Consider the following 18,152-nt stretch of genomic DNA (forward strand, 5'->3'; position numbering starts at 1 on the left):
AGACCTACCTGCTCCTCTTGAATGGTCTCCTCAGGAGGCAAGGGTTGCCTGTATCTCAAGGACATAAAAGCTGGTGGCAAACATATTGGGGAATATTCATCTGCATAACATCTGCTGGAGGTGGACATCTTGCCTGGGTAATTAGCACCAGGACCTGTCCCCACCCAACAGGCTGTAGGCTTCAGTGCTGGGATACCTCAGGCCAAACAGCTAACTGGGCATAAACAGAGCCACACCCATATGCAGACAGGTTGCCTAAAGTATTTCTGAGCCCATAGCTGCCTCTAGACATGACCCTAGACAAGCCTTGCCCACCAGAAAGCCAAGACCTAGCTCTACACTCCAGTGGGCAGACACCAGCCCCTCATGCAAAGAACCATGCAAAAGCCTTTAGACCAGACTCACCAATATCCATCAGACATCAGAAGCAAGAAAACTATGATCCCACAGCCTGAGGAACTGAATCCACAAACACAGGAAAGACCCTACCCTGGCACCAAATTAACCCCTGGCTCTTGGATAATGATAGAGGAGTTTGCTGCTGTGAAACATAGGACATCCCCTACAGAGGTCCACTTCTCTGTGTTCAATAAACATAACTAACCACCACATACATAAAAATACAAGTAGAAATTTAGACAAAATGAGGCAGCAGAGAAATATGTTCCTGATGAAAAAAAAAAAGATAAAAACTCAACATAACTTAGTGATGTGGAGATAGGTAATCAATCTAAGACAGAGTTTAGAGTAACAATTGTAAAGATGGCCCAAAACTTGGAAGAAAAATGAATGCACAGAACTGGAAGTTAGAAATTTTAAAAAAGTTAGAAACTATAAAGAATAACCAAAAATAGTTGAAAAATACAATAACTGAAATGAAAAAATACTAGAAGGAATTAATAGTACAAAAATGAAGCAGAAGAATGGATAAATGAGTTGGAACACAGAGTACTGGAAACCACAGCCATGGGACAGAATAAAGAAAATAGAATGAAAAGAAGTAAAGATAATTTAAAGATATCTGAGATAACATCAAGTACACTAACATTTGCATTATATGGGTTCTAGAAGAAGAAGAAGAAGAGAAAGGACCTAAGAAAATATTTGAAGAGATAATGGCTGAAAAGTTCTATAACCTTGGAAGAGAAAGAGTCACCCATTTATAGAAAGCACTGAGAGTTCTATACAGGATTAACCCACAGAAGAATATGCCATGACACACAGTAAACGAAATGAAAAAAATTAAAGATAAAAAGTCTAAAACAATAAGGGAAAAGCAAAAAAATAGCATACACAGGAACTGCCATAAGGTTATTAGGTGATTTTTCTGCAGGCGACACTCTCCAGAAGGAAATACGATGATATGAAAGGGAAAAACCTACAACCACGAGTACTCTACCCAGCAAGGCTCTTGCTCAGATTTGATGGAGAAATCAAAGGCTTTACAGAGAAACAATGCTAAAAGAATTCAGCATTGCCAAACCAGCTTTAAAACAAATGCTAAAAGAACTTTTTAGACAGAAAAGTCTACATCTAGAAACAAAAAATTGACACAAGGAAAAATCTCACCACTAAAGAAATATATACAGTAAAGGTAGGAAATCATCCATACACAAACTAGTAAGGACTGTAAATGACAAAAGTTGCAAAATCACCAGTATCCACAATAAGTAGTTAAGGGATACACCAAATTTAAATGTAAAATATTATATAAAAACTAGTAATCATGAGGGGAGGAGAATACAAATGAAGAGTATTTAAAATGCATTTGAAAGTAAGATCAGCAACTTAAAACAATCATGTGCATCTAGAGACTGCTGTAACAAAATCTCTTGATAACTACAAAACAAAAATCTGTAATAGATATACACACAAAAAATAAAAAGGAATCAAAAAAAAAATAACAAGATAGTCATCAAATCATAAGTGAAGAAAACAAAAAAAGAGAGAAAAAACCTACAAAAACAAATCCAAAACAATTTTAAAAACGGTATTAAATGCATAAGTGACAGTAAGAACATACATGTTGATAATTACCCTAAATGTAAATGGATTAAATGCTCCAACCAAAAGACAGAGACTGGCTGAATGGATATAAAAACAAGACCATATATGTGCTATCTACAAGAGACACACTTCAGATCTAGGGACACATACAGACTGAAAGTGAGGGGGGAATGGAAATAGGTATTTCATGCAAATGGAAATCAAAAGAAAGGTGAAGTAAGATACAGGATTAACCCTTATCATATCATATAAAATAGACTTTAAAATGAAAACTGTTCCAAGAAACAAAGACACTACATACTGATCAAGTGATCATTCCAATAAAAAGATATAACAATTATAAATATATATAACATAGGAACACCTCACCATATAAGGTATATGTTATCAGACATAAAAGGAGAAATAAACAGTAATAAAATAATAGTGGGATATCTTAATACACTACTTATATCAATGGACAGATTATCTAGAAAGAAGATTAATAAGGAAACATAGGACCTTCGATTAAAAATTAGACAAAATACTTAACTGATATTTATACATTAATTCCATCCCATAGCAGGAAAGTACATTTTTTAAGTCCTTATAAGCATTCCCCAGAATAGATTACATGCTTGGCACAAAGCAAGCCTCAGTAAATTTAAGAAAACTGAAATCCTATCAAGCATCTTTTCCAATCACAACACTAAGAGATTAGAAATCAAATATAAGAAAAAACTACAAAAAAAACCCTACAAACACATGTAGGCTAAACAATATGCTACTCAACACCCAATGGATCAATACAGAAATCAAAGAGAAAATCAAAAAATACCTACAGACAGACAAATGAAAACAAAAACAAAATGAGTTAAAACCTATGATATGCAGCAAAAGTAGTTCTAAGAGGGAAGTTTATAGTGACACAAGCTTACCTCAGGAAATAAGAAAAATATTAAATGAAAAACCTAACCTTATACCTAAAGCAACTAGAGAAAGAAGAATAAATAAAACCCGAAGTTAATAGAAGGAAAGAAATCATAAAGATCAGAGCAGAAATAAATGAAACAGAGACAAAAAATAGAAAAGATCAATGAAACAAAAAGTTGGTTCTTTGAAAAGGCAAACAAAATCAATAAAACTTTAGCAAGACTCATCAAGAACAAAAGGAGAGGGTTTAAAGGAGTAAAATCAGAAATGAAAAAGGTGAAGTTAGAGCCAAGACTGCAAAAACATAAAGGACCATGAGAGTCTACTAGAAACTATATGCCAATAAAATGGACAACCTAGTAGAAATGGATTAGTTCTTAGAAAGGTAAAATCTCTCAATACTAAACCAGAAAGAAATAGAACATATGAATACACCAAATACTGGCACTGAAATTGAATCAGCAATTTAAAAATTCCCACCAAACAAAAGTCCAGAATCAGATGGTTTCACAGGTAAATTCTATCAAACATTTAGAGATGGGTTAACACCTATCCTTTTGAAACTATTCCAAAAAACTGCGAAGGAAGGAACACTTCTTATTTCATTCTATGAGGCCACCATCACCTGATACCAAAACCAGATAAAGATACCACAGAAAAAGAAAATTACAGGCCAATATCACTGATGAACATAGATGCAAAAATTCTCAAAAAATTCTAGCAAACCAAATCCAACAATATATTAAAAGGATTATACAGAGTTCCTGTCGTGGCGCAGTGGTTAACGAATCTGACTAGGAACCGTGAGGTTGCAGGTTCAGTCCCTGCCCTTGCTTAGTGGGTTAATGATCCGGCGGTGCAGTGAGCTGTGGTGTAGGTTGCAGACATGGCTCGGATCCCACGTTGCTGTGGCTCTGGCATAGGCTGGTGGCTACAGCTCCTATTCGATCCCTAGCCTGGGAACCTCCATGTGCCGCGGGAGCAGCCCAAGAAATAGCGAAAAGACAAAAAAAAAAAAAAAAAAAAAAAAAAAAAAAGGATTATACACCCTTGATTAAATGAGACTTATACCAGTGATGCAAGGATTTTTCAATATTTATGAATCAATAAGTATGAGACACCACAATAACAAACTGAAGAATAAAAATCATAGGATAATCTCAATAGATGCAATAAAAGCTTTAGATAAAATTCAACATCCATTTATGATAATAACTCTCCAGGAAGCAGGCATAGAGGGAACATAACTCAATATAATAAATGACATATATGAAAAACCCACAAATAACATCATACTCAAGAGTGAAAAGGTGAAAGCATGTCCTATAAGATCAGTAACAAGACAAGGATGCCCACCCTTGTCACTTTTATTCAGCACAGTTTTAGAAGAACTGGCCATGACAATCAGAGAAATAAAAGAAATAAAAAGAATCCAAATTGATGAACAAGAGGTAAAACTTTCAGTGTTTGAAGATAATATGATACTATATACATAAAATCCAGAAAATTACTGGAGCTCATTAATGAATTTGATAAAGGTGCAAGATTCAAAATGAATACACAGAAATCTCTTGCATTCCTATACACTAATAAAAGATCAGAAAGAGCAATTAAGGAAACAATTCTATTTACCAACGCATCAAAGACAATAAAATACACAGCAATAAACCTACCTATGGAAGCAAAAGAACTGTGTTTCAAAAACTGTAAGATGCTGATGAAAGAAATCAAAGATGATACAAACAGATGGAAAGATATACCATGCTCTTGGATTAGAAAAATAAATACTGTCAAAATGGCTATACTATACTCAAGGCAATCACAGATTCAAGGCAGTCCCTATAAAATCACCCAGGACATGCTTCACAGAAAATACTACTACTTTTTTTTTTTTTTTTTTTTTGGCTTTTAAGGGCTGCACCCATGGCACATGGAAATTCCCATGCTAGGGGTCGAATCAGAGCTACAGCTGCCAGCCTAGACCACAGTCACAGCAACAGGAGGATCCTAGCTGCATCTGCAACCCATACCACAGCTCATGGCAACACTGGATCCCTGACCCACATCCTCATGGATTCTAGTCTGATTCATTTCCACTACTCCACAAAGGGAGCTCCATAGAATAAAATATTTTAAAATTTGTATGGAAACACAAAAGACCCTGAACAAACAAAGCAAAATTTAAAAAGAAAATCAGAACTGGAGAAGCAGGCTCCCTGACCTCAGACTATACTACAAAGCTATAGTCATCAAAACTGTATGGTTCTGGCACCAAAACAGAGTTATAGATCAATGGAAAAGGATAGAAAATCCAGAAATAAACCCACACATTTATGGTGTATTAGTCTACGGCAAATGAGGTAAGAATATACAATAGAGAAAACACAGTCTCTTCAATAAGTAGTGCTGGGAAAACTGGACAGCTACATGTAAAAGAATGAAATTAGCTCATTCTCTTACACCATGACAAAAATAAATTCAAAATGGATTGAAAAAGGTAAATATAAGACCAGATATTATAAAGCTCTTAAGAGGGAAACATACAACACTCTTTGACATAAACCATAGCAATATCTTTTCAGATCCACCTCCTATATTAATAAAAATTAAAAAAAAAAACAAGTGGGACCTAATTAAATTTAAAATATTTTTCACAGCAAAAGAAACCTTAGACAAAATGAAGAGACATCCACAGAATAGGAGAAAATCTTTGTAAATGAAGTGACCAATAAGGGATTAATCTCCTAAATATACAACCAGCCACTCTATATCAAAAAAACATAAACAAAGAAGTAACACAATCAAAAAATGAGTGGATCAAAATAAACATTTCTCCAAAGCACACAAACAGATGGTCAAAAAGTACATGAAAGATAAGTCATATCACTAATTATCAGAGAAATGCAAATAAAAACTACAGTGAAGTATCATTTCACACTGGTCAGAATGGCCATCATCAAAGAAATTTATAAACAATAAGTGTTCAAAAGGGTATGGAGAAAAGGGACTCCTCCTTACTCCATTGGTGGGAATGTAAATTTGTAGAACCACTATGGAGAACAGTATGAGAAGGTACCTTCTAAAATGAAATATAGAACTACCATCTGATCCAATAAACCCACTTGTTGGTATATATCTGTAGAAAACTATAATTCAAAAAAAAATAAATGCACTTCAATGTTCATAACAGCATTATTTATAATAACCAAGACATGGAAGCAACCTAAATGTCCATTGGCATGGAATGGACAAAGAAGATATGGTATATATTATATGATAGAATATTACTCAGCCATAAAGAAAGAAAGAAATAATGGCATTTGCAGCAATATGGATAAACTTAGAGATTATCATACCAAGTGAAATAAAGCAGACACAGAAAGACAAATATAATATGATGTTATTCCTATGTAGAATATTAAAAAAGATACAAAGGAAATTATTTACAAAACAGAAAGAGACTCACAGATTTAGAAAACAAATTTTTGGTACCAAAGGAGAAAGGGTGGGGAGGGATCAATTTAGGAACTGGATTAACACATACACATTACGATATATAAAACAGGTAACTAACAAGGACTTACTGTATAGAATAAGGAAATATACTCAGTATCTTTCACTAACTTATAGTGAAAATTAATATGAAAACAATACATATATAAGGTATAGCTGAATCACCCTACTATACACCTTAAACTAACTCTACATTGTAAATTGATTACACTTCAATTTTTAAAAATACAAATATATGTATAAAATTTTAAAACATTTAAAAATAAAAAGCAAAAACATTTTAAAGGAATAAATTAATATTTTCTTAACATTATTAGAAATACATATTTCGAACTAGAACTTAAGATGTAGTGATGACGTTCCAGATAAATTAACATTCACTACACAATACGTTATTCATCTTTTAAGATCCATCTCAGATATAACCTCTCGAATGATTTTCTGGGTAAATCTCTTGGCATTCCCCCAAGAATATGCTACTATTTCTATGGTAATAATATATTTTATATTTTTATTTGTTCATTTTATTGTCTGTCTTCTAGATAAGAACATAAATGCCGTAAAATGTGAGACTTTATTTTTTCTTAATAATCTTGATTTCCAGAGACTATAAAATAGTATCTATCTTAACTACTTAATATATATTTCAGATTTAAGACAAGCATATATTATTCTACTTACTTTTATATCTTGAAAGGTAATAGTTACTCTTCCTATTTTAGATGTGATGTTATGTATCATTAAAGAATTTTAATAACTTGCTCAAAGTTACTCAACAAAAAGGAAGAACTGCAACTCAACTTTAGATTCTGACACAAGTCAAATACTCTTACTTGAATAACACACTATTAGGTTGTACTGTTGCTGTAGCAAATTTCAAAAACTCAGAAACTTAAAATCATGTGAATTTATCCTTTTAAAGTTTGGGAGGTCGAAATCTGAAATGGATCCTGCTATGTTAAAATCAAGGTTTTGACAGGGCAACATTTCTTTCTGGCGACTCTAGACTCCATATTCTGTTTTTTCTGTTTCTAGAGGTTGCTTACATTCCTTAACTTGTGTCCTTCATTTCAAAGCTAGCAATTGCTGGCCAAGGCTTTCTCACAAAGCATCACTCTTCTACCTCTCTTACAAGTTCAAGTATCTTTGTGATTACACTGAGACAACCCATAAAATCCAGGATAATCTCCCCATTTCAAACTCAGTTGATTAGCAGCCTTAATTTCCTCCATTCCATGTAAGTTAATATGTAGCAGATGCTGGGGATTAGAACATGGACATCTTTGAGAAGACATTTTTCTATCGCATATATACCTTTTTAACATGATCCATTTAAATTTTATGAGTTAATGAGGAAAAATGTGAAATGTGGAAAAGTCCTGCAAACACACAGTATTTTAATATATAATATTTTAGGTTTAAACAGATAAATAAAAAACACACTCATGGAAAATTCTTGAAAAAAAATTATATTGCCTAAATCACAATTTCCATCTAAATTGACTGCTAAAAATTGGGAGTTCCTGTTGCAGCTCAGCAGGTTACAAACCCAGCTAGTATCCATGAGGATGTGGCCTCACTCAGTGGATTAAGGATCCAGCATTACAGTGAGCTGTGGTGTGGGCCAACAGCTGCAGCTCCAATCCGACCCCTAGTTGGGAACTTCCGTATGCCTGCATGTGCAGCCCTGAAAAGAAAAAAAAAAAAAAAAAATCAATTGCTAAAAATAAACTTTATTCTACAGGATTATTACCAAATTAACTGGAAAAAAGAAAACAAAGCAACAATGTTCTTTTAAAATAAGCAACTGCTGAGAATAGAATTCATAATCTGTGGTGGCTCTCAATCTGTTCTCTGGAAATCCTAATAATTCACAAGCAACAGAGAGGCTTTCTACTCTTAAATCTGAATGAGCGTCATCTTTTTACAATTGGCTGAGGGAAAAGGAAGTTATCTGGATAAATAAGTACTTTACCAATTATAATTTTTCTCTTAAAAAAATCTTGCTAACTTTTGGATACCTTCTACTATACTTCCTCTAACATGTACTAGCAAACAACAAAATCACTAATTAGAAAATAATGCTTTTTAAAAAATAATAAAATAACTACTACAAAGAGCTTCTTTCATTTAATATATTTTCTTCCTTATTTGTCCACATTTGTAGAGATTTTTCTATGACTCTTTTAGAGAGAGAATTTAAAAAGCCCTTATAATGGTTCTTTTTGAGCCTTTATATCCCTTTATATAAACAGTTACTATATTGGTGGTTTAAAATCATATTATGTTATCAGAAATATTAATATGCACAGTGCTAATTGTTCCATCTCTCTTCTTTTATTTACATTCATAGTATAGCTATGTGTCATATTTAATACCATACTCATGTTAGATTTAATTCAATTTTCCCATGTTCCACAGCATCCACAGATAACAATTGATCTGTTCAATGTATATATACATGTGTATATACAAACATGGCTGCTACACATTGCTACTAACAAAAAAATAAATTCATATGATTTTCTCAATACACAAATTTCCATATATACATTTGTGTATATATGTATTTTCCTAATATAAGTTTCTTCCCTAAAAGCCAAAGCCAAATGTAGCCATCTGTCCAGGAATGATTTTTTTTCTAATATTCATAAGAGGAATAAATATATTAAAAATAGTTAATATTCATCTGTTTTGCTCAAAATAAAAGATTACAGCAAAGAATAAGTTTGAAATCCTGGTATTTCTGAAACAGATGTCTGGCATACTTCACAATTTATATAAGAACGGTCCAGAGAGGAAGCAGAAGAAGGAAATTTCCCATCTCTTGCAGTCCTAAAAACTTGGGTTAAGATGTGGAAGGAGGGTAACATTCAGAACCTCCAGGAAAAGTACAGAGGTGGCCAAGAACATCCAGGTAGCGGTGAAGCAGTAAGGAGAGAGAGTAAGCCCATAGATGTTTGCACACTGACATTTCCAATTCAGCTCCTGGGTATCAGAGCTAAGGCAGTATTGAAAGGCAAGTATACAGGTAAAGCTGAAAAATGGTCCTTCCATCTTTCCAAGGCCTACGTGCAAGAGACCAATACGTCTTTGTACATGGGGAAAAGAAAGTTTAAAAAAAAAAAAAAAACTCCCTAGATTCTGAGAAAGAGGCTGTCTCTTGGGAGGACTTTGAGCTCAAAGACCAATAGCGCTTCCAGAACCCTGAGTTTCACCTGGAAGATCACATGTTTATTCAAACAGCTAAAAAATAGTTGCAATGAGGCAGGAATCAGTCCAAGAAGCAAACCTATAATGAGTATCTAAAGAGTAACAGGATGATTAGAGGGCCCCATTTTCTCTGCTGTCAAGGCCTTCAGCCTCCCTTTCCCTATATATCTGAACACTTCCTAGCAATGGAGCAAATCTGAAAAGACAGTGTTTTCCTGAGGCATCCAAGAGAAATTTGGGTTACATAGGAATTCAGTGAAATTGTTGATTATGGCGAGATCATAAAATGAAACAATTTTTCTTTGGTACTCAGAGGATTATAGCTCTTAAAGAAAATCAGAACAACAGCAGATGATTTAAAAATTACAGTATGAATAAATCTGGAGCCCCAATTTATTTGCTATTTGTCTTGTTTTCATGTCTTGACTTTTATATGCTTCAAATATGTCACAATACTAGCCACAGAGTAGACATTAATGCTTGATCAGTATAAATACATATATTCTACCATTATATATTCAGTCTATCAATGGTCCTCAACAAGGGCTGGTACTAGCTTCCTATAAGGTACTGGAAATATGAGGAAATGTTTTTGCTTTTCTAATGGCTAAATGTTGTGAAGTGCTACAACATTTAGTGAGTGGAAGCCAGGGTTGCCAAATGTCAAAAAAGGAGAAGCAACATTCTATACTTTTGTCTGCACTGTCTCACCCAAGCTGCCAACAGAACTCCCATTGAGAGACACTGAGAAAAGGAGGCACTGTAGTAAGAGACATAGGACAAATTACAGAAAAGAGAGAGAATAACGGAAAGACAAATGAACTACAGAAAACTCCATTAACTCACTAATGAACACTATTTCTAACTTTGATCTATAAGCAAATGCTCTCTTAAACTCACTTAAAAGCTCTAAGGAGTGTTATCAGACAAGGTAGGCAGTGATGGCAGTGGCCACAGGGGAGGGATGCAGAGTTGAGCAGATGATAGAGATGGTAAAGGTGGCAAATCAACTTCTTACCCTACAAAACAAAACCTCTGAATAAAGATCATAGCCTTCTGACTCAAATGGAAACCAGGCAGAGGCTAAATTTATAATAGGTTCATGTTTCTACATGGCAACAGAAGGATAGAAGTCATTAAGAGTATTTAAAGCTCACTCAGAAACTTCCATCCTTCAAGCCAAAATATATGTAAAGATTGTCAAGATCTTTTTTCATTTCCTTTTTTAAAAACACATGTTTAAAACACATGAAGAAACTGTTCAAAATTTGAGACTGACATCTGCTTCAGAAGCTTCAATGTGACTGACTTTCCTCTCCCAACTTTATATACTCAACTACCAACATTATCAGGGAAGGAGAAAAATGACTCAGTTCTGTACAATACAGTCTTGAGCTGTGGAATATTCTCTGTTATGCCCATCAAATATATACATTTTATTCTATAATAAATACGAATTCATAAGAACATTTTAAAAAAGGATTTTAACCTTACTTTCTCAACCAGTCTTGTCAGTCAATTTTAGTAAACTATAAATAGAACAAACATTATACTTAAGGAGAAACTAAAAGAGCTTTTCATCCTCTGAACTAGGATAAAACAGCCATGTGCCTTTAGGTTCATGTTTTCCTTATGGTTTCTCTAATTAGTCTCTATAATCCTGCACTGACCTTGAACTGTTTTTTTTTTCTTTTCTACAAGGTGTTTGGTTGTATATGAAAAACGACTGCAACCACTACAAAAATAAACACTAACTCATGCAATGAAAACTTTAAAGGAACAGAGATGAAAGGAAATTAAAAAGTGCATAAAAAGTCATTGAACATATTTTGATCCGTTTTACATTTCCTCCCTGTTTTCTGTGGAGTTTATGCAGGATCTCAGAAAACATTAAGAATAAGTGCATTCTCTCAGCATAGAAGGTAGAAAACAGCAAAAGACAAGATCAACTGGCTTGGAAGTCAGCTTAGTAACAGATGTGGTTCTAACCAAATTTCTCACTCAATTTGCTGTTTTTCAACTCACTTGAACTATAAAATAATCTCTGGAACTATGTTAATAAAACTTATTAAAAGAAGAAGAAACAAAATCTCAGTTTGGGAGGCATCTGTCTTGTTTTGGTCACTTAAAACATCTACAAAAAGCCACACATGCAACACAAAGCCAATTTGTTCTTTTCACTCAGATAAGAAAATGTGACTGTTCCATTTACAAAGATTGGGGAAAAAAAACATGCCCAAGTCTTTATTGTGCCCCCATCGTATCATCCACCCTAAAAATGTTAAAAGTAGACTTTCTTCCAGAAAAGCAAAGTCAATCAAATTTATTAACTTTTGCTTATTAGCATTTTATCTTTTAGAAAAGAACATGTAAAATAAACCTTACCTCTTAACAAAGAGTGTTGATATATGAGAAATTTGATCAACAGTCTTTCCTTTTGGAAATTTCAGGCTTGGGAAATTCAAAGATATTTATGAAGCCAAAACATGTATTTATATATTATCATTAGTCTTTATCAAATGAACTCAGAAGTAATTTTAGAAATTATAGATCAAAAAATGTTATTTTTTATTTTGGTGACCCTTTGTTATAGCAATTTAGTATGTGCATTAACTCAAAAAAGGATAAAATTTTTTCTTAAAAAACAGTCCAGAGCTGAGTTGTAGATACTCTTTAAATGGGTGGATTCTCTTTAATTCAGGAATAGTTCCATTTGCTCTGCACTGCATAATTTAGGTGGACTAGCCCCACTTCGGTCACTTTATAGACCATGGAAAGAAAAAGAATGTAAATCATGTTCCTTTTAAAAAGATATAATTTGGTATTTACAAACATGACACCACCAGTACCCCACTACCTGGAATTTAGACAAATGTCCACACCTAGCTGTAAAGAAGGCTAGAAAGAATGATGTTGGGTAAAATCAGATGGTCAGTTTTTGAAAAGAAGAAAGGAGGTTTGGATACAGGGGAATAATAACAGTTCCTGACAGGTGAGTACTTACCTCTGGAAAGGGAGACTAGAAACTTGGAGTCTAGGGTAAGAAACTTGCTTTTCATTGCATCCATTTTGTATTTCCATACTGCATCTGTATACAGTACATACAACATTTTCAATTTGATTGGATGTGCAATTTTATATCACTTGAAATTTCTTCTTAGAATAATTTTTAAGAGGAGTTCCCGCTGTGGCAATGGATTAAGAATCCAACTGCAGCGGCTGGGCGCTGAAGAGAGGCCATAAATTCAATCCCCCACATGACCCAGTGGGTTAAAGGATCCAGCACTGCCACAGCTACAGCAGAGGTCACAGCTGCAGCTCAGATTCAATCTCTGGCCCAGGAACTTCCATTTGCCACAGGTGCAGCCATTAAAATATATATATATTAATAATAATTTGAAAGAAGCTGTTAAAGAGTTAAAGAGTAAACAAGAACATGTAATAGCTTTTCCTAAAGAGTTTAGCCCTCTTGACATTCTTAGCTGAAGTATGATATTTACCCCTAAAATATACAAATGTATGTGCATATGCTTTAAGACTATTTACACATTTTGGAACTTTTCTTGTAGAATAGTTAAGAGCACAGTTTGGAACCAGACTGATAAGTTCAAAAACTGCTAGAGTTTTAGTGCGCACTAGCTCCCTGACCTAAGGTAAGTTATTTAATTATCCAATCTATCTTTCCCATCTGTAAAAAGGGTTAATAATATTGGCTATTACTATTGATAACTGTCATTTATTAAAGATACCTCAGCAAACATAGATAATTGCCTAATAATAATTTTCTCCTTATTTATTCACAACCTCAATTTTATTCTAAATGGCAAAGTATACAACTGAAAGTATTAACCTCCTTGCTACTCTTAGATTTAATCATAAATATTTGACACTGTTATGACCAGTGATATAAAAGTAGAAGTTACTATATAGGCCTGCCGATTGTTAAATTATTGTCATCTGTCTTGAAGCTGAAATATATTTTTCAAAGTTCTGTAGGCATTGGAAACCACCTCCCAAATATAACAGAAATTTATAAAGCTAGAATAAATTATCTGACAACTCCATTATTGTTGTACTGATTTTTTTTCACTTAAAAATATTATGTGTGAGTTTATTAAAATTTCAAAAAATCACATTCCAAGGAAGTGACCTAAGATTCATAATGAAGTGAGAAAAGGACCTAGATTAAGTATCTGGTCACCCAACCAGGACTGCCCAACAAGGACACTCATCTTAGCAGCCCAAGGGGCCTCCCTCACAATAAGTACAGAAGTTCATATAATACAAGGGTGTCATGAGCTCCCACGGGCAGGCATCCAGACCACTCTTCCTAACCCTATTCCATAGGGTGTTTGGCTTCAGTACCAGCTGAAACTCAGAGCCAGAAAAGAAGACAGGGCCCCTTGAAGCAGGAGATAGATGGGTCCCAGGTGAGCAACTGTAATCTGTTCCTGATGGACAGATAATTTCAAGATAAAAGCTGCATCCTGCTTAGATAAAAGAGAGATCACCTATTTCTTGTTCATGAGGTTAAGGAGGCCTCAGGAACTACACATCACAGAACGGTTCCTCAGGGGTCAGAGAAGGGGCACCAGACAACAGTTCATCCTGTCAAATTCCCAGAGACCTTCGGCTAGAATCCATCCTGGCTAAAAGATGTGCATGCACACAGGGAAAGGCCCTGAGTCAGGCCAAAGCCAGATGAAGCAAGATGACTGGCCAGAGGGGGCCCAGAAGGTCTGTCCCCATACAAGTGACTTAAATGACCTCCAAAGCATGTGTTGCTCCCTTCCTCTCACTCTTTCTCTTTGTCTCTCTCCCTCTCCACCCCCTACCCTGAGCTTTCTCCACACCTACCTTCTCTCTCTTATCTCTTCATAAACCTTGCCTGTGCTTTCTCCACACCAATCTTCCATCTTTTCTCTCTTTAAAAAAAACATTTATTTGCCTCACTACCCTCAGTTTCTTCATGAAATACTTTGTCCAAAGGGACAAGGTTCTGGTGGTTAGACATCAAGTGTTTAGGTTTCAGAATTCTTATCCCACAGCCAATGAGAACACCCTCACCCCTCAAACCAAACCTTCCCACCCCAGACTCATTAAGTATCAAGCTCAGTATTATTTTCTTAGGTCTCAGTTTCTCTTTCTCCAGGAGGTGCTTTTAAGAGAAAATGTTGATAAAGATAAGGCCAGGATCAGATGATTTTATTCTGAGTCTTGAATTAGGTTGACTACTTCATCTCTCAAACATGTCTCTATCAGGATTTGAATTGCTGTGAGTTTTAAAATTCAGATTGCAGCTTATAAAGATGAGGCACATCTTGTAAGATTTGGAGATTGTGTCTACATAACTTCTAAAATAATTGCTTTCTTTCATTTAATATGTCAATACTATATGTGTGACTCATGTTTTCATTTACCTTAAAAGTTTACTGGTTACTTTTTGAAAGCAAACCACCCTTTGTTTCCAAAAGCAACAATATCACATTTTCAGTATCTATCAATAAAACATATTACAGGACCAGCATCATGTTTATCATTTTCCTAAGGTATATACAAAACCTGTTTTTAATATCCTCTTTCCCTAGTAATCATTCTTATTTTTTCCAGACAGAATAAATTCAGTTTTTCCTAAAATGAAATTTTACTCCAAATAAAAAGAGTAATATAATTTAGAAATTCAAAGGAAAGGGGAAAAAAAGAGACAGTCTTTTTAAAAAAGAGAAATGCTTAGTAAACTTGGATTTGATGAAAGATGGTTTGTTTTAAACTCTCATGTATATTCTCTGTTATAGAAATTAGGGATAAAGTAGTAAACAAAATATACAGATTTTTTTCCCACTACCAAAACACAGAATATTCCAATGAAACCTTTTGTAGGCTGAAATGGTATAAATCGAAGAAGCAATTACCATAGGGCACACCTTGTTAATGAATGCACAAAATAAATGAAGATAAAGCAATGATGCTTAGAGACACAGTTCAAAGCTTCAGCAGCTTTGATGCTGAGATATTGAGTGTGGTTCCTGAGAGGGAGCTTGGCAGTGCCACTCTCTCTGCTTAGGGTAAGCACTGCCTCTATAATGGGGAGGCTCCCACTAAACAAACACTAAGCACTTATTTCACTTTTCCCCCTTTATCCTGATAGTGAAAATCCTCCAGATTTCTTTCCATTATGAAAACAGTTACTAATATAGGTCTTTCCTAAGAGCCAAGAGATAAAGTGAACCTAAAAAGCATGGCAGCCTGTAGTTTCTTACCCTCATAAGGTTTATAATTTAGCATAAGATAAAGAGTTTAATACCTGAATACATAAAAATTTAACTACCATAGTAGCAATGACTAAGTAGAGAAAGTATCCGGTATAAGGGAGACTATTAAAGGCAGTTAGAACATAGGGGGCAAAAAAATGTGTGATAAGTAAATATCTAAATAGAGGCCTCAAGGATCAACTGAAGAACACAGTAGGGAGGAATGGGCCAAATGTTTCAGAACAATCAATCTTATGCTTGAGAGCAATGATACAGGTAAGAGCACAGCGCAACTGAGGAACTAGAGAGCTAGATTTCAGCAGCAAATAGGCAAGCTGTATGTAATAATTATTTGGAATTTATATTGGAAGTTATATCAATTAGCAGTTCACATATTGTGATAGCTAATTTTATGTGTTAATTTAAAGAACGCCCAAATTCATTGATGAGTTCTAACAGTTTTCTTGTGGTATCTTTAGGATTTTCTAGGTCATCATGTCATCTGCAAACAATGATAGTTTTACTTCTTATTTTTCAATTTTGAATCTTTCATTTCTTCCTTTTCTGATTGCCATTGCTAGGATCCCCAAAACTACGTTGGATAGCAGTGGCAAAAGTGGACATCCTTGGTCTTGTTCCTGATCTTAGTGGAAATGCTTTTAGTTTTTCACCATTGAGAATTATGTATGGCTTTTATTATGTTGAGGTATGTTTCCTTTATGCCCACTTTCTGGAGAGTTTTTATCAGAAACAGAACTTAAAGGAACACTGTAAATCGACTATGCTTTAGAAAAATAAATAAATAAATAAATAAATAAATAAATAAATAAAAAGTCTAATTATATTTTTTAAATAGAAAATAAAATAAATGATGCCCAGGTAGCTAGTAAAACTTTATTTCTGGGTATGTGTATGAGAAAGTCTCTGAAAGAGATTGAAACTTGATTCAGTAGACTGAGTAAAGATCTTCACCAATGCAGATGCCCATCATCCGATTCAGAGAGGGCTTAAATAGAACAAAGAGGCAAAGGAAGGGGGTGCATTCCTTGCTGGAGCAGAGACATCATCTTCTACTTCCCTTGGACGCTGGTACTCCTGGATCTGGGGCCCTCAGTCCCAGACTGGTTATCATGCCTTAAAGATTCTCATCCCTCTAAGTTCTCTGGCCTTTGGACTCAGACTGAATTGTACCACAGGCTTTCTGGTTTTCCAGTTTGCAGAAGGGAGATCCTGGGACTTCTTGGCCTCCACAATCACATAAGAGACAATTCCTATAATAATCTCCTCTTAGCTATACCTATGTTCACCAACTGGTTCTGTTTTTCTGGAGAGCTGTGATTAATACACCTATATTATAGATTATCATTTATCGTGACTGTCATACCAGTCATGCCAAGTAACAAACTCTCCAATCTCAGTGGCTGAAAGCTATAGATTTATTTCTTATCCTCACTCTATGTCTATCACAGTTAAACTGGAGACCCTACTCACTTTGTGATCTAGACAGACAATTCGGTATTTATCTGGGAAATTATATGTATTTGTGGCAGCGAGCAGAGAAAGCTCTTAAAGAACTCAAACTGACAAGCACAAGCACATGTCAATTTTGTTCATAATTAATTAGCCAGAACTGGATATGCAGTCCCACCCAATCACAGGGTGCAATGAAGTTCAATCCTGCCATGAAGGCCAAAAAACTAGAAATACTTGGTAATACTTGGTAATTATGACCATGCCATTTTTGTTGATTTGTTTTGGATTTTTAGTGGCAATATCAATGATTATAAGTGGAGGGTTAAAACATATATACAAGGGTCTGGGGGGGAAAGACTAAATTTAAGTTTATAAAAACCAGAATATTAACTGATACTTCACAGTGAAATTATGCATAGTTTACATTTTATTTTATATACTTATTTGTGTCTTTTAAATTTTCTCCAATAAACATTAGCTAGACTTCTTTGTAAAGAACAGGAAAAAAAAAACCCTCAAATTGAGAATGACTAAAACAATAAGGAAATTGTTCAAAAACTGGAAGGTGTCACAAGGAATATTAGAATGGCATCTAGATTTTATCAGTTTATCTTAATTTGTTGTTCAGATGTGCCTGGCTTCCTTTCCCTTAGGTCATCTCATAGTCCAAAATGTTTGCCAGAGCTTCAGTCATTATCGATTTTGAAGAAAGCAGAAAAGAGGAATGGGAGCAGATCCCTTCTTTAAGGCTGCTTCCTGTAAATTAAGCACACTACTTCTGCT

The sequence above is a fragment of the Sus scrofa genome, chromosome 1 (assembly GCF_000003025.6).
Source record: "Sus scrofa isolate TJ Tabasco breed Duroc chromosome 1, Sscrofa11.1, whole genome shotgun sequence".
Lineage (NCBI taxonomy): Eukaryota > Metazoa > Chordata > Mammalia > Artiodactyla > Suidae > Sus > Sus scrofa.